The 17,696-nt window shown below is 37.8% G+C and overlaps 1 protein-coding gene across 2 annotated transcripts in view; it reads right to left on the reverse strand.

Moving 5' to 3' along the window:
* SIL1 (SIL1 nucleotide exchange factor) overlaps positions 1-16,266 on the reverse strand; it is a 328,425-nt gene extending 312,159 nt beyond the window's left edge. Inside the window, exon 1 of one of the 2 annotated variants that reach the window (XM_031953358.1) lies at positions 16,135-16,266. The gene's annotated coding sequence lies outside the window, so the exon portion shown is untranslated. The remainder of the gene's footprint in view (positions 1-16,134) is intronic. The other variant, XM_031953360.1, reaches the window with a different exon arrangement.
* Positions 16,267-17,696: the final 1,430 nt, after the last annotated feature.

Below are 17,696 nucleotides of genomic sequence, written 5' to 3' on the forward strand. Positions count from 1 at the left end.
CACAGGTAATCCTAGAGAACTTCTAAATTTAGTTCTCTATACCATTAATTTTTTAATTTTTGATAAAGATGCACTGGCTCCAGCAGACAGATTTTATAACCCACTGGAAGGGTAGTGTCCAGTGAGAGCAGCTCCACTATCTTTAGATAAATGCCAGGTGATGTGGAAAGATCCAGAAATTAGTGAATGGAAGGGACCAGACAGGTTAACTGCTTGAGGGATAGGATTTGCTTGCATTTCTACAGATGGAGAAGGAATCAGATGGGTTCCAATGAGCTGTATTTGCCTTATCCATTAGAGAGAGACAGAAAAAGAGAAAAACCTCAAAACAAAGGAGAAGATCTAAGAAAGATCTGACACTGAATGAGCACGGCTGATAATGAGACAGTTGCAGGACTTGAAAATAAGCAGGAATCATTGGATTCCTTGAGATGAAAAAATTGTTGATAAAGACTGTTGCAGGACTTGAAAACCATCAGGAATCATTGGATTCCCTAACACAAGATGAGACTACCACAGGACTTCAAAACTTGCAGGAATTATTGGATTCCTGGCACATGAACTAATGGACAATAGATTCCTTTTGGTCTATTTCTAGGACTTATGGACATGTATAATTCCTCATGTTGATTTATGTAATTTGTTACATCACTACTAGTCTGTGTTATGTTACTATGTGTTTATGTAATTTATGTAATTATACCTCCCATATTGATGGATTTATGTATACCTGTTTAAGAGTGAGCCCCTTCAGAAACCTGCTAATCTGATTTGATTTCCCATTTTCTTGGGTGTTTTCATCTCCCTTCCTGAGATGTCAAGGAGGGCATGATCACCTCCTGTTATAATGTATTCACCCCTTTTTTGAGCAGTCAGGGAAGACGTGATCACCTTTTTTGGGGTTCTCACCTCCTTGAGAAGTCAGGGCGGTCATGACCACCTATGTTCTAAATCAAAAGGAAGTGGGAGATGTTATGGGCCAGAACTTGAAACAAGGTGATAAGTTACTGGAATTGATAGAGACAATACTTATGTACATAGTTCACACCTTTAGAGTTCACACATTAGAGTTCACACCTTTAAGAGAGTTCGCACATTAGAGTTCACACCTTTACCGAGCATATATAAGGAGGAGCCCACTAAAGGACAAGCCCACTAGAGACTTGGGGAGATTCACAAGTCAGAAACCCACAAGCCCACTCTCTGGGAAGTGGAGTCAATTCATTCCATTTTCCACCTTTGTGCTGGCTGGAGGCTTTGGATTCAGAGAGAGCTAGAGGCTGAAGCTGGAAGAGACAAAGGACTAGTGGCAAGAACCCTCGAAACCAAGGAGAGAGATAGGCCTCTGAGAAAGCTAACCGGGCTATTTTGAAGGAAACAATAAAGGATTTGGACTTTAACTCCTGGCTGCATTTGAGATGATTATTACTTTGAACTGAAAGGAAGGCTGCTCCCAGAAACCCCCCAAGAAATCTGCTCCCAGAGAATGATTATATTTTAGAGAAGAGAATATTACAAGTTCCTTTCTTAATTAATCCTTCAGAGGACTGATAATGGACTCCTCCCAGTGATCTCAATCATTTCTCAAAGGAGCAAGGTGATTATTAGCACCAACTGCTTTTGGTAATGGACCAAGAGGATAATGTCCTAAATTTGGTCAATATCCCATTCTCTTTAGAAATGAAAAAGGCAAAAGTCTAAAAAAAAAAAAAAAAAAAAAAGAATTCTTAGTTCAAAGTTTCAGTAATTCAAGGAAGGCCTTTTGACCTACCGCACCTCCAGTGTTTTATTAAAAAGGTTCTAAATATTTTCCAAAGGGAAATACAAATTGTTCTCTATATTATCAGAAATACTATGACAACAGATGCAATTAGAAACACAATACTTCTAAGAAATTTGAAGTATGTCATCTTTTAGTTTTGTGTTGCCTAAGAATAACAAGTCAGTCAACTAACATTTACTAAGCAACTACTATGAGCCTACTATGTATTGAAAGAACAAGAAAAGGCTTGAACACACAAAACCAGTCCTGACCCCAAGGAGCTCACAGTCTGATGAAGATAACATGCAAAAAGCTATGCACAAACAAGATAAATGCAGGACAAATTGAAGAAAGTTGCAGAGAGAAGATTAAGAGCTAGGAAAAGCTTCCTGAAGGTAAGACTTTGAGAGAAACTATAAGGAAGCCTCTTGGGAAGCCAGGAAACTGAGATGATCAGAGGGAATGTGCCAGGCATAAAGACCAGACAGTGAAAACCCCAGAGATGAGTCAGTCAGGAGATGGAAAAGTGTCCATGGGAAGAAAGAAGCACAAGGAGAAGGAGAAAGTATGAGAATGAAAAGATAGAAAAGAAAAAGGTTATGAAGGGCTATCAAAGTCAAGCAGAGGACTTTGTATTTGATCCTGAAGGTGATACAGTTTGAGTAGTCTCAATTCCTGGTGGTCAAGAGGTTAGTGGCAATAAGAGAGTTGTTAAGAATCCCCTTTAGATCGACCGCGGGTTTATGAGTGAAAGAATTCACTCGTTCCCGAATTATTAGTTGCAAAGTTAAAGTTTATTGTTGGATAGAAACCAGTTTACAAGGGACAGACTTTTATAATGGCAGAGTTCTATTAAGGAAATGGAATTTTGGCACTGAGAATGCTTTCTCAGTGGGCAGAAGGGTCTTGGCAGCTGGGCAAGCTACCTAGGTACATCTGCAAAGTTCTTAGTTAAGGGAAACTATTATATTGGATATCTTAGTGGAGGTTGGGACAGTTCAAGCTGATCAAATCAGGTGGGGGCTTCAGAAGCCAAAGTTCCCAGGCTTAGATCTTATCAGTTTTCAGCCCAGATTTCCTATTGGAATTAACACTTCAAAGGGGTGCTTTTTGACCAGGATTTCTAATTGAATCAAAGGATCTGGCATCCTGGAAAGATAACTTGTCTGGGGAGGATATGCCTTCCCCAGGAGGGGCTGAGACTCTGAAAGGGTTCACGGATCAAAAGTTAATACGTTTATTAAAAGGACCACAACTTTAGTAAAGGAAACAGTTTCCTCCTGCTTCAAAGGGAGCTACTAGAGTTTATGAACTAAGGCAGTGATATGGTTAGATATACATTTTAGGAAGTGAAAGATGAATGGGAAGATACTTGAGCCAGGAAGACCAAACAGAATGCACCAAAGTAGATGCAGTATCAGAGAAGAGAAAGGTTATCCATGAGTATAGACAAAAGATATTATTAAGATATAAATGACAGGACTTGATAAATGATTAGATATAGAGGTGAAAGGATGGGGAGTTCAAAATGACACCATGGCTGCCAGTCTGGGGAACAGTGAGTATTCTGGAATACCCTTTACAGTATTAGGTAAATTTGGAAGAGGAGAGAGTTGGGGAGGAGGGGGATGATGAGTTGTGTTTTGAAAAGTTGAGTTTAAGATATCTACAGACATCCAGTTTGAGATATCAAAAAAAATGATTGAAATGCAAGACAGAAAGAAGAGAAAAACGATATCTGAGAGCTGTCTACATGGAGATGATTGTTGAGAACATAGGATCACTGAGACCTAGCAGGTGAAATAATATAGAGGGAGAAAAGAAAAAAGCCTAGGACTAAGCCTTGGAAAATCCTCAATGTTAGCTGGCAAGACTTAGATGAAGAGCTAACAAAGTAGACCTAGAAGAAGTAAGACAAATAAAGAGAAGCAGGAGAGAAAAGTTCTACAAAATACAAGAGAGAAGAGGGTGATCAACAATCTCAAAGGCTGCAGAGAGGTCAAAAAAGATGAACATTGAGAAAAAGCCATTAGATTTAGCAATTAAAAGGATCCTTAGTAACTTTGAGAACAGTTTCCATTGAATAATAAGGTAAAAGGCTAGACTGCAGAGAATTTAGAGGCTGTTAATAAACATTTAACAAGTATTTAATAAATGCTATGTGCCAGGCACTATGCTGAGACCTGGGGATACAAAGAAAAGTAAAGGCCCGTCTCTGCTCAAGAAGCTCACAATTAAGGGAGAGACAACATCAAAATAACTCCATGCAAACAAAATATATGCAGGAAATTTTGGAAATAATCAAGAGAGAGTAGGCATTAAAATTAAGGGGGATCAGGAAGGGTTTCCTATAGAAGATGGACTTTGGAAGGAAGCTAGAGAAATAGGAAGGTTCTGAGCAAAAGGGTGAGCATTTTAGTCATGGGGTACAATTAACAAAAAATTGCCAATCTGGAAGTGAAATGCCTTGCTGGAGGAAAGGAACAGCAAGGAAGCCAGTATCACTGGTTCTTACAGTACTGGAAGGTACTAGGCACTAGATGACACAGTAGATAGAATGCTGGACCAGGAGTCATGAAAATTCATTTTCTTGAGTTCAAATCTGACCTCAGACACTGCTGAGTTATGTTTCTTAACCCTGGGCAAGTCACTTAACCTTGCTTGCTTTGGTCTCCTCATCTGTAAAATGTTAGAGAAAGAAATGACAAACTATTCCACTATTTTTGCCAAGAAAACTCCAAATGGGTCACAAAGAATCAAATGTGACTGAAATGACAAAACAATAACAAATGTAGGAAAACTAGAAGAGGAATGGCAAGTTATAAAGAGTTATGAACACTAAGAGAAGATTTTTATATTGTAACAGAGAATAACTGAAAGTTTGACTAGCCAGGGATGGGGATAGGGAGGGAGGGACAGTCAGAACTGTATTTTATAAAGTTCACTTTAACAGCTAAATAGAGGATGGCTTCCAGTAAAGGAACCAAGGGAAGGCTATTTTGATAATAGTCCAAGGATGATGTGATGAGAACCTAAATTTGAATAATGGCAGTATCAGAGAAGGTTCAGGAAAGTCAGATAAAGTTAAATTCACAGCCATGTCAACTGAACAGTTATGAGGGGAAGGTGGAAAGGTTGAGAGTGAAGTAATAAACAGCTTAAAGGAGATGGGCAGATGGTGATGCTCTCAAAAATAATAATTAAATTTGAAAAGGGAGAGATTTGGGGAAAAGATAATGAGTTCAGTTTTAGATATGTTGAGTTGAAGATGTCTTGTGTTGATATGGTATAGCTTCTAGAGCAATATAGCAGTAATTTTAAGGTCCCCTAATTTTAGGGGGCTCCTATTCTAACAATGTCAGTGATTTTCAAGTCCTCTGGCTTTGGAATCTGTGACTCTGAGCCTCCCCCACCCCCAACACCCAACCTGAGAATACTATTGTTCTAAAAATATACCTAATTCTAAAGTCTTCTGGGTCTCAGGATAGTACCACAAATCAAACCCCTGAGACAATAGTGAACAGACCATTCCTTAGTTCATTGCTGCCTGTCAGATAATCTTTTAGTCAGTGATAACCATATTCTTCAGACCATTTCTTGGTTCTACCCCTAGGCCATAAAATTAGCAAATCTATAACCTGAAGAACTAGATAAATATGTCTCTTTGCTTGTTTCTTTGCTAAATTCTCTTGGAATTTAGGCCACTTCAATTGGCATTACAATTACAATAAATTTTGCCCCTTTGACTTGGAAATGGGTTCAAGCCTGCAAATTCATTTCACAACATCTGTGACCAAAACCTTTTGGGGTTCTTTCCCAACCTCAATAGTGGTCAAAATGAATACATTGTTGTGTCACAGTTCCCTTTTAATGTCCTGATTTAGTTTCTCCATTGTCCTATTTAGTTACTCTGCCTCAGATTATAACCTTTCCCTCTTAATGTTTGATGAGATAAGGGTTTTATATTTTTAGGCTATAATCATTCCTTCTTAATGTTTGACAGGTAAAGGTCTATCCATTTTAGACATCATTAGAATATCAGTAACCTCTCCAGTGCTTCCCCCCATTATGTCATAGTAGGTGCCTCCCCCCATTAGGTTATTCCCATCCAGGTACCTCCCCCATTATGTCATTGTTCTTAAATTTAACAGAGCTCTAAAAATTAACAAAACAGACAGACAAATCACACAGAACACAGAACACACATAGACCGCCCAGAAGTCAAATTAACACAGATCAAGGGCACACGGACAAACAAATCACACAGAACACAGACCACACCTAGACTGTCCAGCAAACTTTTAACACAGACCAGGAGCACATAGACAAAAAAAAAAAAAAAAATCACACAGAACACAGGGCACACCTAGATTGTCCAGTAGTCAAAGTCAGTTCCAGTGTGCCCTCCCCTCCCATAATCCAAACGGAGCCTGCCATTTATTTATTTTTTTTTTTTTTTGCCACATGTTGTCTTAAAAAAAACACCCATATTTATATTATGGAATGCCCAGAGTTGTGCTAACTAGCACACAGAACCAGATGTGTCTTAGGACACACTCGGGTAGTGACAACTGCGTCCAGTTCAACACTAATCAAAACCAAAGCCAAAACACAGACAAACAAAAACAGATCTAGGAGACACAAAACCAGAGGGTATTATCCAGGGTCCTGAATAATAACCTTTTCAGAATTCAATGCCCATCATTCCATCAGCATTCTATTATTCTGAGAATCTAGGAGCTAAGAATGTCTTACTCTCCCCTGGCCGAATCGAAAGTATCCACTGTCAGGTATGGTCCCAGCTGGTGAACTGATCCCCAACTGTTTCCCCGCCCAAAGTGGAAACTTGGAATGTCTCTAACCCCTAGTCCCGTTCTCAGTTTCTGTTATCTTGCTGGGGAGCTCCAAAATGTAATGCCGGAGAAACTGAGCAAGACAGAGATTAGAGACCAATTTAATAGTTTATTAAATGGAGAGATATAACGGGACCAAATGGATCCATGGCTGGTCCCAGGGCTGAACGAGACTATCATCTCACAGAATCCAGCACTAAGTATTGGGACAGCAAGATTTTTATAGGATAACAAGAACAATGACATAACGGGGGAGGTACCTGGATGGGGATAACCTAATCGGGGGAGGCACCTACTATGACATAATGGGGGGAGATACTGGAGAGGTTACTGATATTCTAATGATGTCTAAAGTAGATAGACCTTTATCCTGTCAAATATTAAGAAGGAATGATTATAGCCTAAAGATATAAAACCTTTATCTCATCAACATTAAGAGGGAAAGGTTATAACCTGAGGCAGAGTAACTGAATAGGACAATGGGGAAACTAGGTCAGGACATTAAAAGGGAACTGTGGCACAACAACATGATTTTGATATAAAGGGGAATATTATATGAAAATTTGAAAAACATGTAACATATTACCTATCAGACATGGTGAATAATTTATGGACAAATAAAAGATATAGTATTATGAGATGTAAAATGGATAATTTTGATTACACCAAATTAAAAAGGTTTTATTCAAATAAAACAAAATCAAAAGGAAAGCGGAAAACTGGAGGGGGGGGGAGTGAGGGAGGGAATTTTATGGAGAGCTCCTCAGATAAAAGTTTTATGTCTCAAATCTATAAAAATATGATTCATTTGCCAATTGATAAATGGTCAAAGGATAAGAACAGGCAGTTTTTCAATGGGGAAAAAATTTATATCATGTGAAAAAATGTTATAATTATTGAAAAATGCAAATTAAAACAATCTTGAGATATCCTTTTACCCTATCAGATTAACTAAAATGAAAGAAGAGGAAAATGATAGGTGTTGGGAGGGGATGTGGAAAAAATGGGAGCTTAATTCATTGTTGGTGGATCTGTGAGCTCATCCAATCATTTTGGAACGATTTGGAATTATGCCCAAAAAGTTATTAAACTCCCTTTGAACCAGCAAAACAACTAGTAGGTCTGCTTCTCAATGATTAGAGAATAGAAAAGAACCTATATGTTCTCAATATTTAAAGCATCTCTCTCTTTATGGTGGCAAATAACTGGAAACTGCAAGGATGCCTATCAGTTGGAGAATGGCTAAACAAATTGTAGTATATGTTCATGGTGGAATATCATTGTTGTAAGAAATGATGAGCTCAATAATTTTAGAAAAGCATGAAGAGATAGCCACAAAATAGTGAAGAGTAAATTAAACAGAACCAAGAGAACATTATATATAGTAATAATATATGAACTATTGAAGACCAAATCATTCTCTTATAAATTAACCTCAACATGTATGTGCCAAAATGTTTGTGGCAACCCTTTTTGTAGTGGCTAGAAACTGGAAAATGAATGGATGCCCATCAATTGGAGAATGGTTGGATAAACTGTGGGATATGAATGTTATGGAATATTATTGTTCTGTAAGAAATGACCAGCAAGATGAATATAGAGAGGCTTGGAGAGACTTACATGAACTGATGCTGAGTAAAATGAGCAGAACCAGGAGATTATTATACACTTCAATAACAATACTGTATAAGGATGTATTCTGATGGAAATGAGTATCTTCGACAAAGAGAAGATCTAATTCAGTTCCAATTGATCAATGATGGACAGAAGCAGCTACGCCCAGAGAAGGAACACTGGGAAATGAGTGTAAACTGTTTGCATTTTTGTTTTTCTTCCCAGGTTATTTTTAACCTTCTGAATCCAATTCTCCCTGTGCAACAAGAGAACTGTTCGGTTCTGCACACATATATTGTATCTAGGATATACTATAACATATTTAACATGTATAAGTCGGCTTGCCATCTAGGGGAGTGGGTGGAGGGAGAGAAGGGAAAAATCAGAACAGAAGTGAGTACAAGGGATAATGTTGTAAAAAAATTACCCAGGGATATGTATTGTCAATAAAAAGTTATATTATTTAAACAATAAATAAATTAGCCTCAAAAATCCTGCGAAGGAAAATGCTGTTTGAATCCAGAAAGGAATATTGGTGTGGTGTAAGAAATGATGAGCTGGTTGATCTAGATTCTAGAAAAATATGGAAAGACTTAAATTTATGACAGAAGATGCTATCATATGTGTATGAGTGTATATGTGTGTGTGTGTCTATGCGTGTGTGTGTTCATAGACATCTATGTTTATATGTATACATCAATGCTTAATTGTACCTTCTTAGGGAAGGGGGAAGCAAAATAAAAAGGGTACAGCAGAGAAAAAAAAAGATCAACAAGAAAACGGAGAAAAGCAGGGCAGCTTTGAAAACAAAGTATGGTATTCATTATTTAGTTTTCTTAAAATGGAAATTTATTGTTTTATGCTGAAACCTCTCATAATCTACTATGTACAGAGCAATATTTTTTTTCTCATTTTGTATTTAAGTGTAAATTTTTTTTAAATTACCAAATAAAAAGATGTCTATAGCACATCCAGTTTGAGATATTCAATAGACAATTGGAGATACAAGATTGGAAGTAGGCTGTAAGATAAGAGCTGCATGAATACATTTGAAAATCATCAGCATAGAGACAATAACTAAATCTATGAGAGCTGATAAAATCACCAAGTGAAATATTATATAGAGAAGGCTCAGGACAGAGCCCTATGGAACACCCATGGTTAGTATGCAAGACATAGATGAAGATTCAACAATGAGACTGAAAATGAACGGTCAGATACTTAGGAAAACAAGGAGACACAGTGTCATGAAAACCTAAAGAGAAAAAGAGTAGCAAGGAGAAGAGAATGATCAATAGTGTTGAAGGTTGCAAAAAAAATCAAGAAGAATGGAAACCAAGAGGCCATTAGATTTGGTAAAGTGTAAGCACATTAAAGGAAAAAGATAAAAAAGACAATAGTTAAAAGTATTAGATGAACTGAATGAGGGTTTTCTGAAGATGGGGAAACGGGCATCTTTGTAAGCAGAAGAAAAATAGCCAATAGACAGATAACAATTGAAAAGCAGACAAAGAAGAGGAATGATAGTGGGGATGATTTGTTGAGAATGACAGGATAGAATAGGATTATCTAACTATATAAAGGAGTAAGACTTGACCAAAAAAAAAAAGTGTAGAGGGTCAGGGGTAACACTCCATTGTAGGTTTTGAGTCACAATAACTTGGCTCACCAAAACTCCCTCATGAAATAGCAGAAACTGCTTGTCAATATAATAAATAATCTAGCAACTAAAGCAAAATGCAAATACTACTCTTTGGATTAAAAGCTAAACCGTTGAATTTAGGACAGGAAAGAATGTCCACAAGGAGACTAAAGGTATTTGGGAGAAAGATACCAGAGACAATGGTATAATAAACTTTACTCTGATGCATATCTCAACTATTTATATCTCTATCTAAGTAACCAAGATCTGGGGCTTAAGGAGTTCAATCATTTACATCATAGTAGATTTTGTTAGGTTATAGGAATTTTAAAAGAGTGTACTTTGTATCAAACCTATGAGGATTTGAAGTATATATGTTTGTCTCTCTGATCAATAAACTTAAGTCCCATAATTGGGACTTCTCTGCCTGGCCCTGGTATGTTGTCACGTCCTTCATCTCACTACAGGAGCTGGACTCCAACAAAAAAATCCACTTCTTCATGTGAAATAAATGGAATAAATAGTGGGAGAAAGTATCTGAGTGATGGGAAATGTGGCAAAGGAAAATGAGAGGAAACTTCTCAGTGAATAACCTCCACTCTTAGCTTACTTAAAATAATTGGAAATTTGAGAAAATGCAGATTTGGAAAAATCTACTATGTTGAGGGGGCTTTTGAATCAAGTAGAAAGGTATAAAAAGATTGCTTTGCCTCAGTTAAGGGTGCAGTTAAAACTGGATTGTGAGTATAATCAGCACTGTTTCGTATTTCAATTGTAAATAAACAAGGGTAGAGGAAGGGGATGGTGGGAATAATTCTGAAATGTGAGGACTAGCTCTCTGGAGGATCTCTGGATGAGCCTTGGTCTTAGGTGGAGGAGTGATGAAGGCAGGAGAGCCACCAGGAAGATCTCTGTCTGTCTGCTGTGTCTTGTCAGAGTCCTGAGTCCGAGTCAGAGGCCAAGTTGGAGCTCTTGTCACCAGTCCACTCAGCCCTTAAATATCTCAGTCTCATTACATCACACTAAGTATATGCTAACTAGAGTGATATCATATTAAACTAAAGTGATTACATCATTACATCATACGAAGTATATATGTGAACCAGAGAACCATTATCTCATCAATCACACTGAGTAAACACCCGGCTGTAAGTATCCTTGCTTCAAGTAAACCTTTCCCAGAGTTCCCCACTATTTGTGGCCCTCTATATATAATCCAAGATGGGATTTTGAAAAGCAAGATCTTTTTCATAAAATAATGTGGCAAAAGGCTGGAAGGAAGAGAATAGTATAGAGTTAAACTGGTCAAGATGAGTAAGTATAACCAATTCAGGCTAGAAAAAAATTGAGAAGTAGAGAGACTGGGAGTCTCAGTGAGGAAGAACATGATTTGAAGTTGCAAGACAGAGGAAGAGATAGAATGACAACAGATTATGATATGATAAAGCAATCTTAGCAGTTCATGACTATGGATGTGGAATACTTAAGGGTAATAGCAAGATTAAGGTTAAATCTATTTCTATGTGAAGCTGTGGTAAGGGTGGGAAATAAATAATGGGGAGGAACCAAGTATGCTTAGAAACTGGAGGACTAATGAATTTGAGAAAATATCATTATCTATGTTGAAAGTTGAGAGGGAGGCACTGAATTCATGAAGGAAGGAGAATGTCCTGGAAGTCAGTAAACATGTTATCAGAATTTGGATTGGGTGATAAATATGGACTAAATGAACCTCAAAAAACAAATTACTAAGTGATGGTAGCCTGGAAGTGTCAGTGGGATGAAAGAAGTATTTCAATTGCTCAAGGAGGTCCATCATTAGGATCAATGAGTCTAGGAGAGAAAGACTGAAATAAGCACTTATTAAGCACCTAATATCTGTCAGATAGTGTGCTAAATACTTACAAGTATTATCTCATTTGCTCCTCATCTCTATGCTGATGACTCTCAAAACTATCCTGGTTATGCTATCTTTTTCCCAATTTCTCTTAATTCTAGTGCCCAATCTCTTTAATTATTCCCTATTTATCCTATAATGTATATAGCTTATTTATACTATTTGTTTTCTTCCCCCTTAGATTCTGAATTCCCAAGAGGCAGCAACTTTCCTCTCTTTTTTGTATCCTCAGCACTTTGTAACATTGCATTTATTTTGTATTTCTGCTATATATATTTTCATGTACTTGTATCCTCCATTAGAATATTAGTTCATTGCATATAGGGATTAGTTCGTTCTTTGTATTTCTATCCCTAGCACCTAGCCCAGTGCCTTGCTGAGTGACTGAACTATGTTAGTAACATTCTTTTGAGTAACTCCAGTGAAAGAATATTTTCATCCTTTGAGTGTGGTGAATTTGATCTCGACACGGTGAAAATTCAATTTCAGAATTATGCTCAAATATTTCCACTCCTTTACTCAACTCAATTTTTAAGCTTGTTGAATCTACTTTAAATATCTTGCATCTTTCCCCTTTTTCCATTCACAAGGCTACCATCCCAGTTCAGATTTTCATTACCTTTAACTTGGACTATTGCAAAAATCTCCTAATTAAACTACTGGCAGCTAGTTTTTCTTCTCTCCAATCCAGCCTCCACAGAACTGTCAAATTTAAATAATCTTTCTAAAGCACAATGCCAATCACATCACTCCTTTGGCTCAATACTCTTCAATGACTCCCTATTTTCTCTAGGACAAAATAAAAATTTCTCATCTTGAATTTGAAGCCCCTCATGATTTAATTCTAACCTATCTTTCCAAATATACTTCATATTATCTTTAATGCACTTCCCATTCCAAAATGACTTACCTGCTATTTTCTAAGACACAGCATTGAGATGTGAGAAGTGAGGGTTGAGAGATCCCCTAACAGCAATCCCCTTTGGCCAGTTGTACAGGTTTTGTGAAAGAATTCAAGAATTTGCACACCCCAATGAATACAGGCTCAAAGTTTGTGACAAAGATGGGTTTTTTAACGCTAAGAAAACAGCTTTCTTAGTGGGCAAACTCCTCTTAGAAATTAGCAAAAGTGGATTGACAGGCCTTTGGTTTTATCGGGTTTGTCCAGGCCCTGAGATGGGGAACAATTTGGCCAAGATTTCCAATTGAATGAGATTACTTATCTGGGAATTACCCTTAAGAACGAGTGTGGCCCCTCCCATAGGCCAGGAGGATTTGAGACGCCTGATCAGGGCCCTCTCCCACAGATTAAAGGGGACACAATTTACATCAGAGTCCCTCTCAAAGATTAAAGGGGATACAATTTACTCAATAGCACTCCATCTCAAGCCTCCTTGACTTTAACGTTCTTGGTATTTGAAATATACTCATTTCAAATTAAATAAACTGACGCTAAATAAAATGAACAGAAGCAGATCATTATACACAGCAACAAGAGTATAACACGGATTAATTCTGATGGACGCGGCTCTCTTCAACAATGAAATGATTCAAACCAGTTCCAATTGTTCAATAATGAAGAGAGCCATCTATATCCAGAGAGAAGACTGTAGGAACTGAGTGTGGACCACAACATAGCATTTTCAGTCTTTCTATTATTGTTTGCTTACATTTTTGTTTTCTCTTTTTTTTTTCCTTCTTGATCAGATTTTTCTTGTGCAGCAAGATATCTGTATTAAATGTGTATACATATATTGGATTTAACATATATTTTATTTTATTATAGCTTTTTATTTACAAGATGTATGCATGGGCAATTTTTCCAGCATTGACAATTTCAAAACCTTTTGTTCCAATTTTCCCCCTCCTTCTTCCTACCCCTTCCCCCAGATGGGAGGTAGACCAATACATGTTAGATATGTTAAAGTATATGTAAAATACAATATATGTATACATTTAACATATATTACCATATTTAACATGTATTGGACTATCTGCCATCTAGGGGAAGGGATGGGGAGAAGGAGGGGAAAATTTGGAACTGAAGGTTTGCAAGGGTCAATGTTGAAAAATTACCCATGCACATGTTTTGTAAATAAAAAGCTAAAATAAAATAAATTTTAAAAAATAGAAATATACTCATCTCAACTTCTTAGAATCCCTCATTTCCTTCAAAGATCAGTTCCTATGATGCCACTGGCTTCAAAAGCCTTTCTTGATCCCCTTAATTTTTAGTGCTTCACCCTGGCTCAAATAATTGATGATCCTCATATATTGCATCCCCTTCTCGAAAACAAAATCCTTGAAAAGAATTCTGTGTCATTTTGTCTTTATATCGCCTATTGAATCAATTAGAGTAAGGTGACAGAAGTAGTAAATACCAGGTTTTTCTGGTCAAAAACTAGATATGAATAATTATTACAACTAATTTTTTTTGTGGTTGCTCAAACTATCCCAAAAGGCAATTCTGAAATAGTACAAAAAATATTTTAAAGAATATTTCTGGAATAAAATGCAGAATCTCCAAAAGAGGTTATGAAAGATAATAATTAAAGATATTTAATATTACATTTAAAATTTATTTCATTACTTTTAATAATATTTTATCCTCTTTTTTTTCTGATGCAAAAAAAAAAATAAAGCTTTCTATCACTGAGAAGTATGTAAGGAGACTTGGGGAAGGCTGGAGACTCAGCATCAGACAATTGGATTTTGTTGATATTTGGCATTCATCTACCCTCCTTAAAATAGGTAAATGGTTTTCTCCTTAAACCCATGGTTCTCAAACTGTTTGATGTCAGGACCCCTTTACATCCTTAAAAATTAAAGTCTCCAAAGAGCTTTTATTTACATGTCTTCTATCTACTAATATTTACCATATCAGAAATTAAAACTGATAAAATGTTTTAAATCTTTGTTAATTTCAAAATAACAATAATCTACTACATAGTCATATGAATAACATTTTAATGAAAAGTATCATTGTTTTATATGATTTTGCAAATCTCTTTAATCTCTGTCCTAGTTAAAGGAAACTAGGCAGAATATCATATTAGTTTCTGCATTCAATCTGTTGCAATATGTCGTTTTGGTTTTGATATAAAAAGAAAATGCAGCCTCATACAGTTGGAAAAGGGAAGAATATTTTAATAGCCCTTTTAGATAACCATGGATATTCTTTCTGGACAAGAGGTAGTTTCTTAAAAGTTAGTTGCATCTGGAAAGTTCCAGAGAATAGGAACAAAAAGTTAAATATCGTTTTAGTACTATTATGGAAATAGATTTGACTTGTCAGGTCTGAAGAACTCAGCGACTCCCAGAGATCCACTTCTGGGACTGATGTCTTAACTTATGACAAATACAACATGAAAACAGATCCTTCCTTAGAGGTCATCCGGCAAAACCTCTTCATTTGCCAAGACAATTCCAAAAAGAATAAGTGGTTTGCCTAAAAGAACAATGCAAGACACCTAAGTGGTGAAATAGACAGAGTGGAGAGTGGATCGAACCCGAGTCCACATTTGGCCTCAGAAACTTTTCACTTGTGACCCTGAGCAAATCACTCAGCATTTCTGTGCCTTAGCTTCCTTCTCTGTAAAATGGATAACTGCCTCCCAGGATTGTCATAAAGAAAACCTGTGATGATATTGGTTCAACGCTTTGCAAACTTTATTGAGACATATAAATGCCATCATTTTGACAGAAAAGGGGAACTAACACCTAAAAGGGAAATAATCCAAAACATAGTTTTCACCGTGAAAATACCACTTATATTTACAAACAGTTAAGAATCAACTAAAAGTCTGGCTTTTCTTGCCTACTAAAGAGGTCGTTTCTCCGCAAGATCTGACTTGCTTCAGAGGATGGCTGGGCTTTGCTATTGGGTTTAGTTGGCTAGTGGGTTTCAGCTGAGGAAGGAAAGCCCATCAGAAATCAAACAGGTCCGGACACTTTCAAGTAACCCGCCCCCGCCCCCAACCAAAGGAAAAAAAAATGGATGCGCCAAGAGATACCGGAAAGCGGCCCAAAGTCCCAGCTTTCCAGTGATTATGGATCACTGCCCCTCAACGGGGACCAAACGCCACCTTCCCCACCACGTTCGCTCCCAGGGACTACCCGGGGCAGTCGGGGAAAACGGTCAAGCTCGCAGGCTCATAGTTGGCAAAACCGCTTGGGAGAGGGGCGGGCTTCCCGTGGGAGTGATCAGGGGCGGGGCCTTGTACGGAAGTGCGGAGGGGTGAGTGGGCCGGCCTGTGTAAGGCAATCTCGGGGGATGGGAATAACGATGGAGAGGCCGCCAGTAGCAGGGCCGACAAGCCCCCATGAGCCACAGTCCAAGCCCCGCTGCGAAACTCAACACCCCTACCTTGGCTCTCCCTCCCAGCAGCAAACAGAGAAGACCTGCGCAGCCCCCAGAATTCCCGGCGTCCCTTCCCGTGCGCAGGAGCAGACTTAGCAAACCTCCCGTCCTCCCGCGCTCTAATATTACATCACTCCCGAACTCCCAATCACAGGCTGCCAGGACTTGGAGGGGATAGCTCCGCCCCCCGCAGTTTCCCCGAAAGCGGAGCAGGTGGCGTATTACGTCCTTCATCCCTGAGGCCCCGCCCCCTTTCGGGATGTACATTACTGCCATTCTCCCTCCGCTGGCAAGGATGCTTTTAAAATCCAGTTTCTGCATCTGCAAGCGAGTAGTCAAAAAGTCCTCTCCAGTAAAACCAAGGCACTGAGTAAGTAGATATGTTCCTGCGATGTGTCAATAAGCTGAGGACATAAAGAAAAGCAGAACTGGAATCAAAAAAGGGAATTCCTCCCCAGCCTCTGCAAAAAATCTATATAATGTTACTCAACAAACATTTATTAATCACTTACTGTGTTCCAGGCACTATAGTGATGGTAATAGCAAGCTCCGGAGAGATACATTCAAAGTAAAGGTAAAATAAGCTATTAGGGCTCTAAGGTTAGAAAAGACCATTCCAAATAATATCTCATTTAATCTTCACAATAACCCTGAAAGGTGGATATTATCTTTTCTTATCCCCATTTCACGTTTGAGGGAAAGTGTCATTTTCTAGGAAGTGTCTGAGGCTGAATTTGTTTTTGTTTTTTTTTTTTATTTAATAGCCTTTTATTTACAGGTTATATGCATGGGTAACTTTACAGCATTAACAATTGCCAAACCTCTTGTTCCAATTTTTCACCTCTTACCCCCTCACCCCCTCCCCCAGATGACAGGATGACCAGTAGATGTTAAATATATTAAAATATAAATTAGATACACAATAAGTATACATGACCAAAACGTTATTTTGCTGTACAAAAAGAATCAGACTCTGAAATATTGTACAATTAGCCTGTGAAGGAAATCCAAAATGCAGGTGGGCATAAAGATAGGGATTGGGAATTCAATGTAATGGTTTTTAGTCATCTCCCAGAGTTCTTTTTCTGGGCATAGCTGCTTCAGTTCATTACTGCTCCATTAGAAATGATTTGGTTGATCTCGTTGCTGAGGATGGCCTGGTCCATCAGAACTGGTCATCATATAGTATTGTTGTTGAAGTATATAATGATCTCCTGGTCCTGCTCATTTCACTCAGCATCAGTTCGTGTAAGTCTCTCCAGGCCTTTCTGAAATCATCCTGTTGGTCATTTCTTACAGAACAGTAATATTCCATAATATTCATATACCACAATTTATTCAGCCATTCTCCAACTGATGGGCATCCATTCAGTTTCCAGTTTTTAGCTGAGGCTGAATTTGAACTCATTTTCCACTTTCCCTACCCAGCACTCCGTTGGATGGACTTGCTAAACTAAAGATTAAAAAAAAAAAGGAATTTATCTTTCCATTTCCCCTTTGAAAACATAATCACATCTGACATTTATGTTTTGTGTTTGCCATTTTCCTTATATCAATATGTAAAATAC

Source organism: Sarcophilus harrisii, chromosome 2 (assembly GCF_902635505.1).
Source record: "Sarcophilus harrisii chromosome 2, mSarHar1.11, whole genome shotgun sequence".
Lineage (NCBI taxonomy): Eukaryota > Metazoa > Chordata > Mammalia > Dasyuromorphia > Dasyuridae > Sarcophilus > Sarcophilus harrisii.